The sequence below is a fragment of the Oncorhynchus nerka genome, linkage group LG19, assembly GCF_034236695.1.
Source record: "Oncorhynchus nerka isolate Pitt River linkage group LG19, Oner_Uvic_2.0, whole genome shotgun sequence".
NCBI classification, from domain to species: domain Eukaryota; kingdom Metazoa; phylum Chordata; class Actinopteri; order Salmoniformes; family Salmonidae; genus Oncorhynchus; species Oncorhynchus nerka.
In genome coordinates, this window is record NC_088414.1 from 1,897,957 (window position 1) to 1,910,358 (window position 12,402).

At 45.9% G+C, this 12,402-nt stretch overlaps 1 long non-coding RNA gene across 1 annotated transcript in view; it reads right to left on the reverse strand.

Annotated features, from left to right (window-relative positions):
- The window catches only part of LOC115147119 (uncharacterized), a 39,233-nt gene extending 30,638 nt beyond the window's left edge, over positions 1–8,595 (reverse strand). Inside the window, exon 1 of the long non-coding RNA XR_003866275.2 lies at positions 7,743–8,595. This is a non-coding gene — a long non-coding RNA (uncharacterized LOC115147119). The remainder of the gene's footprint in view (positions 1–7,742) is intronic.
- Positions 8,596–12,402: the final 3,807 nt, after the last annotated feature.

Sequence of the window (12,402 nt, forward strand, 5' to 3'; positions counted from 1 at the left end):
ATCTGCTCCTCAATGACATCATGGTACTGAAAACAATGGAAACACATTACAAGAGAGCCATTGAAATGGTTAGGTATGTGAAGGATCATCAAGTTATGGCATCAATCTACCTCACCAAGCAAAGTGAGAAGAATAAGAGCCCCACATTGAAGCTGCTCAGCAACACCCGTTGGGGTGATGTTGTCATCGTGTTTGACAGTCTCCTGGAGGGGAAGGAGTCTCTCCAAAAAAGTATCTCCAAGAAATGGTCCGATGAAATGGATAGCCCCATCAAGTGGATCCTCCTGGATGATGTATTTTGGGAGAGAGTGGTAAGCAGCCTGAAACTCCTGAAACCTATAGCAGTAGCCATTGCACGGATTGAGGGAGACAATGCCATCCTCTCTGATGTCCAGACATCTTGCAGATGTAAGATAATAAATCTGTACTGCCCAGCCCACTTCACTGTTGCTCCAAGCAGAGGAAACTTCTGTTCTGAAATACATCAAAAAGCGTGAATACTTCTTGCCTGAAGCCCATACATGCCGCAGCGTACATGTTGGACCCCAAGTATGCTGGCAAGAGCATCCTGCCTGGTGCAGAGATAAACCAGGCTTATGGTGTCATCACTACCGTGTCTCACCACCTTGGCCTGGATGAGGGCAAGGTTATTGGCAGTGTGGCGAAGTACACTTCCAAGCAAGGGCTTTGGGATGGAGATGCAATATGGAAGTTGTGCCAACATATCTCATCAGCCACCTGGTGGAAGGGACTTTGTGGATCTGAGGCTCTTTCCCCTGTTGCCTCCATCATCATCCAAATTCCACCAACATCAGCCGCCTCAGAGCTCAACTGGTCCTTGTTTGGGAATACCGAATCACTCAACAGGCTGACCAATACAAGGGTTGAAAAATTGGTGGCCATCCGGACAATGAGCCATCCTCAACAAGGTTGGACAGTGACAGTGAAGATGAGGCCTCAGAGTCTGAAGTAGAGGTGGACATTGAGGAGGTCCAGGGAGAAGACATGGAAGCCTGATAGGAAGACAACCAAAGCTTTAGTTTCTAGACTATCATTTTACAGATGTATGTTGAAAATGTTTTTGTGAGATGCGATGGATCATTGGGGATCATTCAATTTTTCCTTTCTTTTGATGTTCAGTGAAATCATCCCTTGTGAAGAGTAAACTCATTTAATTAAAGTTCAATTCGTAACTAAATCTTTTTTTTTTCTATTGGAAGGATTTAATCATTTGCAATTCTGTCTACTTCTGATGAGGTAAAAGGTTTATGTTTCTGTCTCCACATGATATGGTAAATATATCCAATGCAAAAAACATCTACATTTAAATGGTATTAATATTAATTTTCATATATTTCTGTTAATTCATAGAAGTTTCACAGAAGTTTCCACCTCTGAATATTCCCCAAAAATGTGCAACCCTCTGGTGATAACAACAATTTAATACATTTTAGAATAAGGCTATATTGATACCATTCTACTTATTCCGCACCTGTCCTCCCCAATTAAGGTGCCACCAACCTTCTATGATGTATTGTGTCATTGTAGTGTGTCAGTGTGTGTGTGTGTGTGTTTATTTTTGAGTGTCAGTGTAAGATGTGTCTGTGTGTCTGTGTGTGTGTGTCTGTGTGTGTGTGTGTGTGTGTGTTTATTTTTGAGTGTCTGTGTGTGTGTGTGTTTATGTTTGAGTGTCAGTGTGTGATGTGTCTGTGTGTGTGTGTGTGTGTGTGTGTGTGTGTGTGTGTGTGTGTGTGTGTGTGTGTGTGTGTGTGTGTGTGTGTTTATTTTTGAGTGTCAGTGTAAGATGTGTCTGTGTGTGCATAGAGCCAGTGCAAGAACGTCAGTTCCAAAAAAAAGGTGGTCAATGCAAATAGTCCTGGTAGCGATTTGATTAACTGTTCATCAGTCTTATGGCTTTGGGGTAGAAGCTGTTAAGGAGCCTTTTTGTCCGAGACTCCAGTACCACTTGCCGTGCGGTAGCAGAGAGATTAGTCTATGACTTGGATGGCTGGAGTCTTTGACAATTTTTAGGGCCTTCCTCTGGTATAGAGGGCCTTCATGGCAGGGAGCTCGGTCTCAGTGATGTATTGGGCCACACACTCTACCCTCTGTAGTGCCTTGAGGTCAGAATACATGCAGTTGCCATACTAAGCAGTGATGCAGCCAAGATGCTCTCAATGGTGCAGCTGTAGAACGTTTTGAGGATGCCAAAACCTTTCAGCCTCCAGAGGGGGAAGAGGCTTTGTCGTGCCCTCTTCACGACTGTGCTGGTGTGTTTGGACCATGATAGGCCCTTAGTGATGTGGACACCGAGGAACTATAAAAACGTTTTTTACACACGTCATATGTGTCCATTACAATCTATGCAAGAATCGGAATGTAGGATTTGTCAATAGTACTTGAAAAATTGAATAAAACAGTAAATAAAGTATTACCACACAAAGCATTTTCTAATGGTGATTTCAAGTTTTATTGTCACGTGCACAAGTACAGTGAAATGACTTTCTCGCGAGCTCTTTTCCCAACAATGCAGTAATCAATATCAATATATTGTGTTGTACTATAAAATAAAGTATAAGAAATAAGAACAACACTAAAACGTCCTGGGATACTGGAGCGGTAGAGGTAGAACATCTCATTCCAAAGGCATGGGCATTAATGGAGTTGTTCCCCCTTTGCTGCTATAACAGCCTCCACTCTTCGGGGGAAGGCTTTCCACAAGATTTTGGAACATGACTGTGAGGCCTAGCTCAGTTCCGCCATCTCCACAGAGGGGCTCTGGAGCCATGTCAGAGTGACCATCGGGTTCTTGCTCACCTCCCTGACCAAGGCCCTTCTCCCCCAATTGCTCAGTTTGGCCGTGCGTCTAGTTCTAGGAAGAGTCTTGGTGGTTTCAAACATCTTTCCTTCAAGAATGACGGAGGCTACTTTTTCATTTTCAGCACCTACCCCCCTGAAAGCCCTGTGCACGGCCCTGCATATGTGTCTGTCTGTCTGTTTCTGTGTGTATGTTTGCCTACTTTAGTCTGTGTGTGTGTGTCTCCCTCTTTCTCCCTCTGGGCTGTGTTGTGCTCCAACAGTGTTATTGTCATAGGACAATGGGGGTGCCATGATCCTCCAATGCCATCTGTCAATAGAGAGGGTGCCAGTACACAAAAGGGTAGAGGGGGGGATGCGTGTCTAGGTGTGTGGCGTGAGCAACTGGTAGAGCAGTCAAGTGTGTGTGAGGAAGTGTGTGTGAGGAAGTGTGTGTGAGGAAGTGGGTGTTTGGGATTGTCAGTTGTTCAGAGTCTTCATGTCATTCTGTTGTAGTCCTCCACTGCTTCCTGTCACTCAGTTGTAGTTTTCCATGGTGTGTGTGTGTGCACGTGTCGTATGTGTGTCTTCTACAGTGAGACTTTATAATAATCATCAGTTGGCTCAATTAAAACAAACCTCCACTACAGTATTCATACCGTAGCATACCATTTTTCACGTGGTCAAATAACATTGCAGAATTCTAACCTGCATTACAACAACAAAAAATTGCAGCCCAAGCTCCCAAAGGGTTATGTGCTAACAACACGTTTCACATTTTACACGCCTGTTAACATCTAATGGGCTCGCGATGAGCAAGAGTGTTGTGGATGGGGTTGAGAACAGGTGAAAACGTGAGCTGTAGCTCCGGACATCACAGATTCAATTGATTTTAGTTGTTCTGTTTTAACACCCAAACCCTAACCTTAACCACTCATAATTCATGCCTAAACTTATCCCTAAAGTTTATTGCACCCTAGAAGTAAAACTTTTGAGGAGTTAATGTCACGGTGGCAGGTAGCCTAGCAGTTTAGAGCATTAGGCCAGTAACCGAAAGGTGGCTGATACGAATTCCTCAGCCGACAAGTGGAAATATCTGTTGATGTGCCCTTGAACAAGGCACTTAACCTCCATTGCTCCTGTAAGTCGCTCTGGATAAGAGCGTCTGCTATATGACTAAAAAGTCAAACATAAATAATGTTCACGAGTGAATAGTGACTGAATGATAGCTGACATCCTGTGTTGAGAGGTCGTTATTGGTTCAAGATGGGGTTCGTATTTGGCTGTTTAGAAGGTTGACATGGGTGATCATAATTGCATTGCATTTTCGAGTAGACTCCATTTACAGATACAGTATGTGGTCGCACTGGTGCGAGTTACACATTCTACCTGGTCACCTCAAAGTCCTATTGTTTGGGTGGATAAAACCATGAATTTGTTAACCTCTCTGGGATATTCTGGACGGTAGCGTCCCACCTCAACAACAGCCAGTGAAAGTGCAGGGCGCCAAATTCAAACAACAGAAATCTCATAATTAAAATTCCTCAAGTATACAAGTATTTTACACCATTTTAAAGATAAACTTCTCGTTAATCCAGCCACAGTGTCCGATTTCAAAAAGGCTTTAAAGCGAAAGCACACCAAACGATTATGTTAGTTAAGCACCTAGTCACGGAAAAACACAGTCCTTTTTCCAGCCAAAGAGTGGAGTCACAAAAAGCAGAAATAGAGATAAAATGAATCACTTACCTTTGATGATCTTCACCAGATAACACTCATAGGACTTCATGTTACATAATACATGTGTGTTTTGTTTGATAAAGTTCATATTTATATCCAAAAATCTGAGTTTACATTGGCGTGTTATGTTCAGTAGTTCCAAAACATCCGGTGATTTTGTGAGAGCCACATCAATTTACAGAAATACTCATCATAAATGTTGATGAAAATACAAGTGTTATACATGGAACTTTAGATAAACTTCTCCTTAACCTCTTAAGTCGACCCTCTACTTTTTTGAACATTCTGTTAAAAATCGTGCAACATTTCAGCGCCCTGCTACTCATGCCAGGAATATAGTATATGCATTTGCTTAGTCTGTGTGGATAGAAAACACTCAGACGTTTATAAAACTGGTTAAATCACTGCTGTGGCTTTACCAGAACGGCATTTACATCGAAAAGCACAGGAAAAACTGATCACTGAAAATGGGAAAATATATCCATGCGCTACTTGAACCCATTGATAAAGGTGAACCACAATTAATTGACTGAGGTTGCAGTACCTACAGCTTCCACACGGTGTCTAGAGTCTTGTCATTTCCCTTCGAGTTTTTTCTTGGTCAAACACATACAGGGCACCGTATCTCCTCAGGTCTAGGACCGGATATTTTCGTTGAGTTTCTAGCCGGACATTTTTCCAGACGGACAGCTAATGATCTTTACATTGCCTCCTGATGAATTTTATCGCTTATTAACGTTTACTAATACCTAAAGTTGCATTACAAACGTATTTCGAAGTGTTTTGTGAAAGTTTATCGTCGACTTTTTGAATTAAAAAAAATGACGTTACGTTTTGAAACAACGTTTTTTTCGTTTATCACATAGTCTACATATAACGATATCTAGGCTTTATATGGACCGATTTAATCGAAATACAGACCCAAATAGTGTTTATGGGACATCTAGGAGTGCCAACAAAGAAGATGGTGAAAGGTAATGAATGTTTTCTATTTTATTGTGCGGTTTGTGTAACGCCGAAATGCTAATTATTTTGTTTACGTCCCCTGTGGGTCTTTTGGGGTGTTACATGCTATCAGATAATAGCTTCTCATGCTTTCGCCGAAAAGCATTTAAAAATCTGACTTGTTGCCTGGATTCACAACGAGTGTAGCTTTAATTCGATACCCTGCATGTGTATTTTAATGAACTTTTGAGTTTTAACTAATACTATTAGCATTTAGCGTAGCGCATTTGCATTTCCAGAGCTCTAGTTGGGACGCAAGCGTCCCTCTAGTTGGGACGCAAGCGAGGTTAATGCAACAACTGTGTCAGATTTAAAAAAAGCTTTACCGAAAAAGCACACAATTCAATAACCTGAGTACAGCGCTCAGACAACAAAACAGCCAAACAGATACCTGCCATGTTGTTCTATCAACAATGTCAGAAATAGCATTATAAATATTCACATACCTTTGATGATCTTCATCAGAATGCACTCCCAGGAATCCAAGTTCCACAATAAATGTTTGATTTGTTCCACAAAGTCAATAATTTATGTCCAAATTACTTCCTTTTTGTTTGCGCGTTTAGTACACAATCCAAACTCACGATGCGCAGGCAAGTCCAAGCGAAAGTTCAGACGAGAAGTTATATTACAGTTCGTAGAAACATGTCAAAAGAGATATAGAATCAATCTTCAGGATGTTTTTATCATAAATCTTCAATAATGTTCCAACTGGAGAATTCCTTTGTCTGTAGAAATGCAATGGAATGCAATCACGTGAATGCGCGTGGTCAGCTAATGGCACTCTGCCAGACCTCTGACTCAATCCCCTCTCATTCGTCCCCACTTCACAGTAGAAGCCTCAAACAAGGTTCTAAAGACGGTTGACATCTAGTGGAAGCATTAGGAAGTGCAATATGTGTATTCGATAGGCAATGAGTTGAAAATCTACAAACCTGAGATTTCCCACTTCCTGGTTGGATTTTTCTCAGGTTTTTGCCTGCCATATGAGTTATGTTATACTCACAGACATCATTCAAACAGTTCAAACATTCAAACAGTTTTAGAAACTGAGTAGCAGGCAGTTTACTCTGGACACCTTATTCATCCAAGCTACTCAATACTGCCCCCCAGTCCCAAATAAGTTTTTAAACAGTAAAGTTTATTATCCTTATGATTCCTGTAATAAAAGAGTCTGCCCTGTTGCTATGCCTGCCTGTTTCACCGGGGAAAGTTGCTGTAATAAGCGAGCCTTTCACCCCCCGCTCCCTCTTGTGCCCCTCATGACACTTCAAAATGCAATTGTGGGAAAAAACACAACTTTGGAAGCAACTAGCTGTCTAAATAAAGAGAGGAGGGTATCAGCTTTCTGTTGGTATAATTATCTGATATGGCACTGAAATACGAACCACGCAAAATTACGCATCGACCATCGCTAGTGCACCAAGCCTCATTGCAAAAAATATTCTTAGGACATTATATTTACTGTTAGATTAATACATGGCTACTAGCAGTAGGTATTATATTTAGAGTTAATCTAGCTAATGTGTTTTGAGTTTCCACTTCCTCAGGGGGTGAATTAGAACCAATTGAATTAGGCTAATATATAATTTTAGTGCACATAAAGATGAAGGCAAATTCATCTCTATTGAATAAAAAGATCTGGAGCCCTATTTTGACAGTAAAATCAAATAAAAATAGCATAATTCATGACATTCTCTGGATTATGTTGCATACCAAAATATTTTAAATCACGCATTCCTTCTTGGATATGTTAGTCAGATGTAAAAACGTATATATTGCATACCATCTAAGTAGTCTGTTATTAATAAAGCATTGTGTTAATAAGATGATGAGCCAAATGTAATCTATTGTGTGACGCACATTTTTTGGAGGGGGTGCCACCAAATCATGGGCTGGTGCCACCAACTGAAAAGGTTTGTGGCAGCAGTGCCAGCAGGGGAAAATGTTAGTCTGGAGCCCTGGGTTACTGTCAACTCTCCGTTAGACGTCTGAAGAGATCGGATGGGTGTGAGTACTGCAGGGGAAGCTAAATACCAAATTGCTAATGACAAATGTAGTCTTTTAAAAGGGGGGTGTCAAGCAGAGGGAAAGGAGCAAATTATTCGATTGGAATTAGTCCGAAGGAATGAACTATCAACAATCAGTTCATGTGTGGTGAGTGTTGTCACAAAAACAATGTGTGTGTGTTTCCTTCCTACCTGCTTGTCTCCCTGTCTCCCTCTGCCTGACACTGAGAGGATGACGCAGGCCACTGTGTTCTGTTGGAGAGAGAGAGAACGAGGAGTGGGAGAGAAGAAAATAGACTGAAAGAAAGGGAGGATGAAATAAAGGATGCTATAGAGCCAATAATGAAGGGATAGGGCAGTGGGGAAGATGCAGATAAAATAAGAGAATTAGGGAAAGTGCTAATAAAAGATAAGACAGAGAGGGGAGAAACATTGAGTGAGAGAGAGAACCATAGATGAAATAAGAGACGGGGGAGATAAAGTAAGAGGAGCGAGAGAAATCAAATGTAAGGGAGAGAGACAGATCGCGAGGGTGAGGGATAGAGTGAGAGAGTGAGAGAAACAGAGAGTACGGAAAATACAGAGAATGAGAAAGGGGAGATGTGAGAGAAACATAATTAAAGGGAAAAGACAGAACGAGAAAGGAGGGAGACAGAAAAGAGAGCAATTGAAAGAAACAAATGTAAGGGAGAGAGACAGCGACAGAGGCAGAGCGAGAGAGACAGAGTTAAAGAGAAGGAAAGTGGGAAAGGAGAGACAGTGAGAAAGTAAGAGAATCGGAATGTTAGGGAGAGAGACAGAGTGAGAGAGAGAAACAGAACGTAAGAGAGGGACAGCAAAGAGAGAAAGGAGAGATGGAGTGAGAGAAACAGAATGTTAGGGAGAGAGAGTGAGAGGAATAGAGAGTGAGGGAGTGTGAGAAACAGTGAGTAAGAGAGAGACAGAGGGGAGAGATAAAGCGAGAGAAACAGAGTAAGGGACTAACGGAGAGAGAGAATGATAGAGACAGAGCAAGAGAGAGGGAGAGGCCTTTCTTCTGCGTGGAATGTCTAATGAGAGCCCTGCGGAGCCTGGGTTTGGGCGGCACGGCAGTAATGAACAGTGGCAGGCTCGCACGGCGCGCCCATGAGCTTTATTATTCACAAGCATACATCAGAATACGGCAGAGGAAATTATGCAAATGCAGGAAAGAGAGAGAGGGCGAGAGAGAAATGCAGAGAAGGTAGAGCGAGAGAGGAAAGGGAGGGGGTGCTGAAAGGAATGGGGGTGGTGGTGGATGCAGGGGCTAGTGGGGAGCTCTATCTAACAAATCTGATATTTAAAATGTATAGACAGACACTGAAGAGTAGGTTGAGTAGGTTGGGTTTCTTTCTCTTTCCCTTTTGATTGGGCAAGGTGATGGGCTACGGTCTATTGAAATCAGTAAAAAATTATTAAAAAGTAGTGCAGTTCGGGTCTTGTGTGTGTGTTCGTATTTACGTGTATGATTGCGTGTATGTGTGTGCACGGCGTGCAAGTGCAAATGCATGTGCACCTGTGTGAGTGTGTGTAGCCTCACATGTGTATGTGTTTGTGTGTATCTGAGTTCATTTGCATAGTCGTTGTGCTCTGAAATCAGTACTGGAGAGCGAATCACATTGCACAATTCCCCAGTACCCTCGGAGCCTGGAAGACTGGCAGCTCTTTTCATGTTGTTGTCTTCCCAGGTACTGGGGCATTGTATGAGTCCCACTTCCCAACCAATGCAGCTCTTCACTGGACCCAGGGCTCAGCACAGCTGGGAACCCACACTGACACCTGATTCCTCGCAATCTGATGCCCACCCCTCATCCCCCTGGCACCACCATCACTACTATCACCAGTCAGCCACTGGCAGTTTGGCTAAGCACAAGTCCAACTTGCCCATGCCAGGGCTGCATGTGGTACCCTTCATGAAGATAAGGAAAGTCAACTCAATGCAATATCGGAATATCAATGAAAGGACAGGCAACACTGTTACACACCTTCCTCCCTATGCTCATGTTTTCTTTCTGTCTCTCTTTTACTGTCCATTATCTCCTTGTTACCATAGCCCTTTCCCATTTTTAAACTTCTCCTCTCCTCCATCCCTCGCTTCCTCTCTCCATCCCGCCTCACCCTCTCTCCATCCCGCCTCACTCTCTGTACTTGCCTCTCCTCATCTCTTTCCCTCTACCATCCCTCGCTTCCTCTCTCCATCCCGCCTCACCCTCTCTCCATCCCTCGCTTCCTCTTTCCATCCCGCCTCACCCTCTCTACTTGCCTCTCCTCATCTCTTTCCCTCTACCATCCCGCCTCACCCTCTCTACCATCCCTCCTCATCCCCTCACCCTCTCTCCATCCCTCGATTCCTCTCTCCATCCCTCCTCACCCTCTCTCCATCCCTCCTCACCCTCTCTCCATCCCGCCTCACCCTCTCTCCATCCCTCCTCACCCTCTCTCCATCCCTCCTCACCCTCTCTACTTGCCTCTCCTCATCTCTTTCCCTCTACCATCCCGCCTCACCCTCTCTCCATCCCGCCTCACCCTCTCTCCATCCTGCCTCACCCTCTCTACTTGCCTCTCCTCATCTCTTTCCCTCTACCATCCTGCCTCACCCTCTCTACTTGCCTCTCCTCATCTCTTTCCCTCTACCATCCTGCCTCACCCTCTCTACGTGCCTCTCCTCATCTCTTTCCCTCTACTTACCTCTCCTCATCTCTTTCCCTCTACCATCCCTCGCTTCCTCTCTCCATCCCGCCTCACCCTCTCTCCATCCCGCCTCACCCTCTCTACTTGCCTCTCCTCATCTCTTTCCCTCTACCATCCCTCGCTTCCTCTCTCCATCCCTCCTCACCCTCTCTACTTGCCTCTCCTCATCTCTTTCCCTCTACCATCCCGCCTCACCCTCTCTCCATCCCGCCTCACCCTCTCTCCATCCTGCCTCACCCTCTCTACTTGCCTCTCCTCATCTCTTTCCCTCTACCATCCTGCCTCACCCTCTCCATCTTGCCTCTCCTCATCTCTTTCCCTCTACCATCCTGCCTCATCCCTCTCTACCTGCCTCCTCCTCATCTCTCCATTCACCCCTCTACTTGCCTCTCCTCATCTCTTTCCCTCTACCATCCCTCGCTTCCTCTCTCCATCCCGCCTCACCCTCTCTCCATCCCGCCTCACCCTCTCTACTTGCCTCTCCTCATCTCTTTCCCTCTACCATCCCTCGCTTCCTCTCTCCATCCCTCCTCACCCTCTCTACTTGCCTCTCCTCATCTCGTTCCCTCTACCATCCCTCGATTCCTCTCTCCATCCCTCCTCACCCTCTCTCCATCCCGCCTCACCCTCTCTACTTGCCTCTCCTCATCTCTTTCCCTCTACCATCCCTCTCCATCCCCTCTCTCCATCCCGCCTCACCCTCTCTCCATCCCTCGCATCCTCTTTCCATCCCGCCTCACCCTCTCTCCATCCCTTGCCTCTCCTCATCTCTTTCCCTCTACCATCCCTCGCTTCCTCTCTCCATCCCGCCTCACCCTCTCTCCATCCCGCCTCACCCTCTCTACTTGCCTCTCCTCATCTCTTTCCCTCTACCATCCCTCGCTTCCTCTCTCCATCCCACCTCACCCTCTCTCCATCCCGCCTCACCCTCTCTACTTGCCTCTCCTCATCTCTTTCCCTCTACCATCCCTCGCTTCCTCTCTCCATCCCGCCTCACCCTCTCTCCATCCCGCCTCACTCTCTCTACTTGCCTCTCCTCATCTCTTTCCCTCTCCCATCCTGCCTCACCCTCTCTACTTGCCTCTCCTCATCTCTTTCCCTCTACCATCCTGCTTCACCCTCTCTACTTGCCTCTCCTCATCTCTTTCCCTCTACCATCCTGCCTCACCCTCTCTACGTGCCTCTCCTCATCTCTTTCCCTCTACTTGCCTCTCCTCATCTCTTTCCCTCTACCATCCCATCCCATCCCGCCTCACCCTCCTCTCTCCATCCCACCTCACTTTCTCTCCATCCCGCCTCACTTTCTCTCTCTCCTCACTCTCTCTACTTGCCTCTCCTCATCTCTTTCCCTCTACCATCCCTCGCTTCCTCTCTCCATCCCGCCTCACCCTCTCTCCATCCCGCCTCACCCTCTCTCCATCCCGCCTCACCCTCTCTCCATCCCTCCTCACCCTCTCTCCATCCCTCCTCACCCTCTCTCCATCCCTCCTCACCCTCTCTACTTGCCTCTCCTCATCTCTTTCCCTCTACCATCCCTCCTCACCCTCTCTCCATCCCTCCTCACCCTCTCTCTATCCCTCCTCACCCTCTCTCCATCCCTCCTCACCCTCTCTCCATCCCACCTCACCCTCTCTACCTGCCTCTCCTCATCTCTTTCCCTCTCTCCATCCCTCCTCACCCTCTCTCCATCCCGCCTCACCCTCTCTACTTGCCTCTCCTCATCTCTTTCCCTCTACCATCCCTCCTCACCCTCTCTCCATCCCTCCTCACCCTCTCTACTTGCCTCTCCTCATCTCTTTCCCTCTACCATCCCTCCTCACCCTCTCTCCATCCCGCCTCACCCTCTCTCCATCCCGCCTCTCTTTCCCTCTCCATCCCTCCTCACCCTCTCTCCATCCCTCCTCACCCTCTCTCCATCCCTCCTCACCCTCTCTCCATCCCTCCTCACCCTCATCCCTCCATCCCTCCTCACCCTCTCTCATCCCTTGCCTCTCCTCATCTCTTTCCCTCTACCATCCCGCCTCACCCTCTCTACCATCCCTCCTCACCCTCTCTCCATCCCTCCTCACCCTCTCTACCATCCCGCCTCACCCTCTCTACCATCCCTCCTCACCCTCTCTCCATCCCGCCTCACCCTCTCTCC